The following is a 6,645-nucleotide window of genomic DNA, read 5'->3' on the forward strand; positions in this document are numbered from 1 at the left end:
TTGAACGCAATCGTTGGAAATATGTAATTTTCAACTTTTTTAACTCTTGTGGACCGAAACATTTTGATTTTTTTTTTGGCCAAAAAGGTATTTAAGGAATGGGAATAACTATGTGCTTGGTTGGTATTCTCGATGCGGGTAATTTTCAGCGGCCAGACTCCAACCGGTCTTAAACAGAGTGTTTAATACCTCCCAATCACACATTTATTCCCTTAATAAAATGTTTCTTGTTCACTACAATCTATTCTTGGACAATCTATATTCTCTCTCTTGGAAATATTTTCAAAAAACACTTGCAATTGGTCTTGTAGTAAAAATGCATTGTCTACTCATGTGAATCATTGAAGAAAAATGACCCGTTTGTAAGCTTTCTACTTAACCCAAGTTGGTCAGTCTGAAGTCCAGATTCTTTGCGAACATGTCAATCTGGTTCCTGGATGCTTCTGCCATGTGCATCGATCGTCTCATTATTGTTCAGTCCAGAGTCATAATGTGATGCTAAGGGGTCCTGGTGCAGTATCTTCATTTCTGGACTTATTGTCGTTGTTATTCAAGGCGTTTTCATCGACCGGGCCCCCATCGGGACCAGGCGACATGATGCCACTTGCCTCTGCTGCTGTTACGTAACCACTGCCAGTGCCCACCGTTCCGTTCATTTGGGCAGGATTGCTGCGCACAGGGGACCGTGCAAAAGGTGGCGGGGACAAATTAGAGAGCTGTGCCTGATCAACATAGCCGGAGGGTGCAGCATTATTTACTGCGTCACTTGGGACCGTTCTGGCTGTCGGAGCATCCAAGTTGTTGGGCATCATTGCTTGGGTGACGTATCCATTCATATCCGCCGGTTCAGTTCCGTTCACACTCTCATCGTTGTCGGAGTCTAAAGCGACTGTTACGTACGTTAACCCCCCTTCTTCATCATCATCTGAAAGAGAGTCCAAGGTTTGTGCTTTGGCAATGTTCGGGGTTTCCGATGGCTCGTTGGAAGGCCTGGGTTCAGAACCAGGCTGATTGTGAGGCATAACAGCTGATGAGGCCTTGTCTGGCAAAGGATTTGACGAGTCCTCTGTCCTGCTATCTTGTCCAATGGTTGGCTCAGCCAGGGTCTCAGCATCTCCACCCCAATTTTCAGAAGGAACGGCCGAGTCCTGGTTACTGTTGTCCAGACTGATGCCGTGTGGAGAGGAGGCAGCCCTGGGCCCTCCAAGTAATCCAACCCGACTGTAGGAATCGGCAGGATCACCCGGGTCATAGTCCCCATCTCCTTGAGCTGCTGCCCCCGGGACGAACCCTTGCTGAGCATAGTCTGAGATGCTACCATCGCCGGCATATGTCGCCCCCGCTAGGTCTCCTCCTTCCTTGCTCTTGACGGCCACTGAAGCTCCCTTTGAGTGTGTTGCTCCATGGGTGGAGGGTCTGTCGGCTTGAGGATCTTCCCTCACAGGACCAGCTGCTGCATGGGCATTCGCTCTCCGAGAAGGAAAGGTGAACATTTTCGTGTGTGAATCAACGGCGTCTCCATCCTCTAAATTGTCTTCGTCCGAGTCTGCGCTCTCCCCCCTCCAATGCAATAACGGCAGTCCATCCACACGGGGTCTTGGAGCCGAGTCTTGAGGGCTTTCACCTAGGACCAGCTGGCCTTCGGTGTTCTCCTTCTCCACTGGGGATAGACCATCTTTGGTCATGCAGGAATAGACCATGTCATCATCCTCCCGGAAGCCCATGTAGCTTCCCCCACTGCCTACGCTGATGGGACTGCTTGGCAAGGCTCCACCGAATTCATCGCCAGATGATGGGTCTTCATCTCTCCTTGACCCAGGAAGGAAAGGCTCTGTGGCAGTTGTCACATCATCCAACATCGGCTCGTCCTTCAATCCCAGCAAGGGCAAGCTGTCCAAGTCAATAATGTCATTCTCAAACCCGACAGTGCCCCGCGGTTTGTCACCGATGTCGAAGCCGTCGGTTATGACCGGCATGTTGTCAAAGATGTCAATTATGTCTGTCTGTTTAGGGCCGAGATCGACAAACAAGTGACAGGGTTTGAGGTCATCAAATACTTCCACCTCCCTGGCTGCACCGGGATTCCTGTGCTCCGACAGGTACTCGTTGACTGCCTGTGCAACAATAATTAAAACTTTTTTTAAATGCATTCTGCAGGCATTCGCTTGTCTTGGGGACAGGGTGTGAACGCTGTGCATACTGTTCTGACGGGCTACTTATATTTTCAACAAGGGGTGGTTTGAAAAATACAGAATTTTTCAACTTATTTCTTATTAAAATGAAGGTAACATTGTATTGGATTTTGGTTAAATAAATCAATCTCTGAGAAAAATACTAAATACGCAGAATCTGTCTGGAGTTGTTATACAACAAATATTGACTGCTTGAACATGCAGTACGTGAAACTAGTCTCCCTCAGCAGTCAATATTTGTATACTATACCACGTGATATCTCACTGCACTCAACCGCAACAAATATGAGCTCACCTGCAGCTGGGACGGAAGCTTGATCGCCGGAAACTTGCGGATCGACTTCTTGACAACGCAACAGATGACAATCAGAAAGATAATGACGATAACAATAGAGATACACACACCAACTACAAGTCCAACAGGTGGCGGCTTAACTAAAAAGGGAAAAAGCAAAGACATACCTAATATTAACGAGAGATTCACGTTTGTTGAGTTACAAACGTTGGTTGATGGGACCGAAAACTATTTCATAGAACATTGCCCAGTTGGGAATATTTTTATGCCAGAACAGAAAACGGAATCATGAAATTCAGCCTTTTCAGTAAAACCCTTTGACGTTTTAATTTGAACATAAAAAATGTATCTATCTTGGGTTATGAAAAATTTCAGTACATTTTCAGGTTTCAGGTTTGTTTATTTTCCACAGTATCAAAAAAAAAAAAAAAAAATACAGAATCATTTAAAGAAAATCAAATACAATTGTATTATACCATTTTACTAAGTAAATTTTATGCAAAATTAATGCAAGTACACGTTATTTCCGGTTTGATGACATCAGCGGTTGAAATGTGCAAACTGAATACTGATTTAGTTCAGAGAGGATACATGTTCATCATGAGGTGAAAAGAACTTCTGAAAAGATGGAAATTATAATGTATGTTTATAAAGTGTATGTATTAACACCTAACTTCCAGTTTGATGACGTCACAGCATATTGTACTGGTACCATTGCTTTGTGGTACAAACATAGTCACAGACATGGATCAAATGACGGATTTGAAATTTAAAGAAAAAAGAAATCTGATAATTTTCAAATTCTTCCTTCAAAGTAACTTCCGGTCTGATGATGGTTATGATTCTGAAACCTTGCAAAGTTACTTGTAGTTGTCCAACAAATAGGAAAGGGTTATTTGATAATAATAATAATAATAACTGGATTTGTATAGCGCCAAATTACCAAAGGATACAAGGCGCTAGAAAAGAAGAAAGAAAAAAAGAAGACAAAAAAACAACAAAAGAAGGACATGCAGCTACGTTTGGGGGAAAAGGTAGGTCTTGAGAGCCTTTTTGAAGGAAAAGACACTGCATGAGTTTCTGGTGGAGATGGGCAGGTTGTTCCATAGCCGGGGGGCGGCAACAGAGAAGGCCCTGTCACCAGCCAATTTATGTGACTTGGGGATGACAAGAGACTCACAAGCAGAAGAACGAAGAGAGTAAGAACTCTTTTGGATTTTGAGAAGAGAGGAGAGATAATCTGGCGCAGAGTGTATAAGTGACTTGTAAGTGTGAACCAGTGTGCGAAACTGAATGCGTTGGGCGACTTGGGAGCCAGTGTAGTTGTTTGAGCAGAGGAGAGGTATGGGTGTGTTTGGGGGTCTGAAAGATAAGCCTTTCACATCTGTTTTGAAATCTCTGAAGACGAGATATTTCTTTCTTGGAAACTCCATTAAGAAGGCAGCTGCAATAGTCCAGTTTTGAAAGAATCAGGGCACGGACAGCATTGTGGCAGGCATTAAAGTCAAGAAATTTCCTGATCCGGCTAAGGTTGCGTATGTGCCAGTTGAGAGAGCGACAGAGTTGTGTTGTGTGGTCAGACATTTTCATAATAAATTTCAAATTCAAGCAAGTTCAACTTTCTTTGACGCCCTTTCCGGTGATGACGTCACCATGCCATTTTTCAAAGTGTTAGGCATTCCTCACTCAACACTTCCTTACTTTGTCTGCTTGTCGTAAAATGCTTCCGTTTTCAAGTTTCCATTGCACTTCCGGTAAAGGCCAAGCGGTTTTGTGCCCAGTAATAAAAAAAGTTGCGCAAGCAACGTCTTCCACTTCATGAAATACGAACACAAAGATCTATTTAGTTTAAAAGATATAGTTCAAACCTTGATGACGTCACAAAATTTATAACATCTTCGGACCAGGGTCCAAGTTCTTACCAGGTTTTATTATCAGCACCTCAACCGTTCGGAAGAAATCATAGTTTGTTTTGATTTGAGGCTCATTTCTATATTTTGAATTCACCTAAATTCCGGTACACCTGTCACTAAGACTATCATCGGGAGTTGGCAGTCAATTTGTTAATTGCGATACAAAAATAATAATATTGTGGAAAATCTTTGGTTTCAGAGCAGTTTTGAAACTTGCCTGGTACAGGGTTGATTTTACTACACGACGCACTCTTTGACGATGTTCCCATGGAGTTGCGCGCCTGTATGCTGAAGGAGTAGTGCTGATCTTTCTTCAGGTCTGCGGAGAAATGAAAAACCAAAAGCATTTTCAAGATTCTCTTTCAGTCTCGGGGAAAAGTAACTTATCTGCAATTGCAAAAAAATGATACCATTGTACTTAATGAATTATTCAACAGTGCACGCATCCTATAAATCGAAATACAAAAAGGCTCCTGACTTAGTTACTCAGCCTGCACTGTGTAGTATCAGTTGTTTAAAGTCTCACATGGGATTTAAAGGCACTGCAGAATTAAAAAAGTTGACAAAAACAAAGGCTGTTTTGGCAAGTTGCCGAAACAGCCATTTAGCCAGAATCGTACAGCCCTGGAGAGGTCTTGTACCCTGAATCAACTTACGCAAGTGTGTAAACACTTTCAATTGTGGACCCCCTATTGTCCCTCTTTGTTTGTACTTTTAACTTTTTAGGAAGACCTCTCAAACGTTTTGCACTGAATCACACATACTGAAATTTGTATCCTTGTGGAGACATTTCTTTGTTCTCGTGTAGCAAAGTTTTCGAGTTTGAAAGTGAAGTTTCAAAATGCTCTTATTTTAACCAGAATTAATTTCCTTGGCTGAAATTCGGACTTAATATCCCTTTTCTAAAACTCTTCCATTTGCGACAGATCAACCCACCTTGGAAATTCCTAGTTTTTGAGTAAAATCCATATATCTATTTCGTGAAAACCTTGTGGAGACATATTCATCTATAGAAATTGCCCTGTGGAGACGTATACAATCTTTTGTTCCCTATTGTGTGCACGTCTCCAGAGGGCACGGTGTATCAGATCATCAATCGTGCACCTTCGTGCGGACCCTATTGTCCTCTATTGTTCAACATCCCTTATTGAATGCAAAAACAAACCCACCATAAACCATGTAGTTGGTGTCGTTCACTCCCGCATCCAGTCTGGTTGGCAGGCCAGCCTCACTGCTGCTGTAGGTGATGACATACCCCAGTATTTCCCCGTTCAGTTTGAATTTATTCCGCAGGGGCTGTGGGGGGAAATATAGGTTATGGACTTTGTGCACAAATACGTGTACTACATCTTTAAGATGCCCTCAGGATTGAAGTAAAAGATGCATTTTAAGTAAAAGATAATAATAATGGGTATTTATAAAGTGCACGTATCCACCATTATTGGTGCTCAAGGCGCTACATCATTATCACCCTGCTCATTGGGCCAATGAAACATTCCAAATACCATCTCAGCTCCCTGGGGAGTATACAGCTCGATGCTGCCGTTTTTGTGCAAAAGTACCTTAAATCAACCACAATAGCCATCTCTGCCCTCACAGGTACCCATTTACTCCTGGGTGGAGAGAAGCAATGAGTGAAAAAGTGCCTTGCCCAAGGGCACACGCACCACAGGCCAGCTGGACTCGAACCCACAACCTGCAGAATTACCCGCAGACCACTGACAAATTCAATGCTCTAGACCATGAAGCCACAGCGCTCCCATGTTCCACGAACGATTGCAAGATAATGTGAGAGAAAAAAATGAACGTGACACAGAACAAGACAAATAAACTCACTTCTGTTGAAGCATTGCGGATTTATATTCAATCGAAGACTGGGAAAAAAAAGAATTAGTTTAGCCAATTTCAGCTCTATTGATGACCTTCCAAGACACTGAGATTTAAAAAAAAATTCTCACCTTCCATGAGAGATGCACGTGCCTCGTGTCATTGTTTTGGTTTGGTGCGTCGGCACAGAGGAAGTCTTCTGGAAGATCTGTTGGGACTATACGAGATCAGAGAATGATATTCAAATTATTAGAATACCAACACAAATTGTAGAAGAAAAAAAAACGACGACGACGACAACAACAGCAACAAAAGTTGAATATTTTACATGGAATATTTGTGTAGCGATATTATGCAATCGGCAAAAACCAGTTCTGAACCAATCAAAAGCAAAATAATTCCCATCACAATTTTCTGG

Source organism: Patiria miniata, unplaced genomic scaffold, assembly GCF_015706575.1.
Source record: "Patiria miniata isolate m_02_andy unplaced genomic scaffold, ASM1570657v1 HiC_scaffold_3, whole genome shotgun sequence".
Taxonomy (NCBI): domain Eukaryota; kingdom Metazoa; phylum Echinodermata; class Asteroidea; order Valvatida; family Asterinidae; genus Patiria; species Patiria miniata.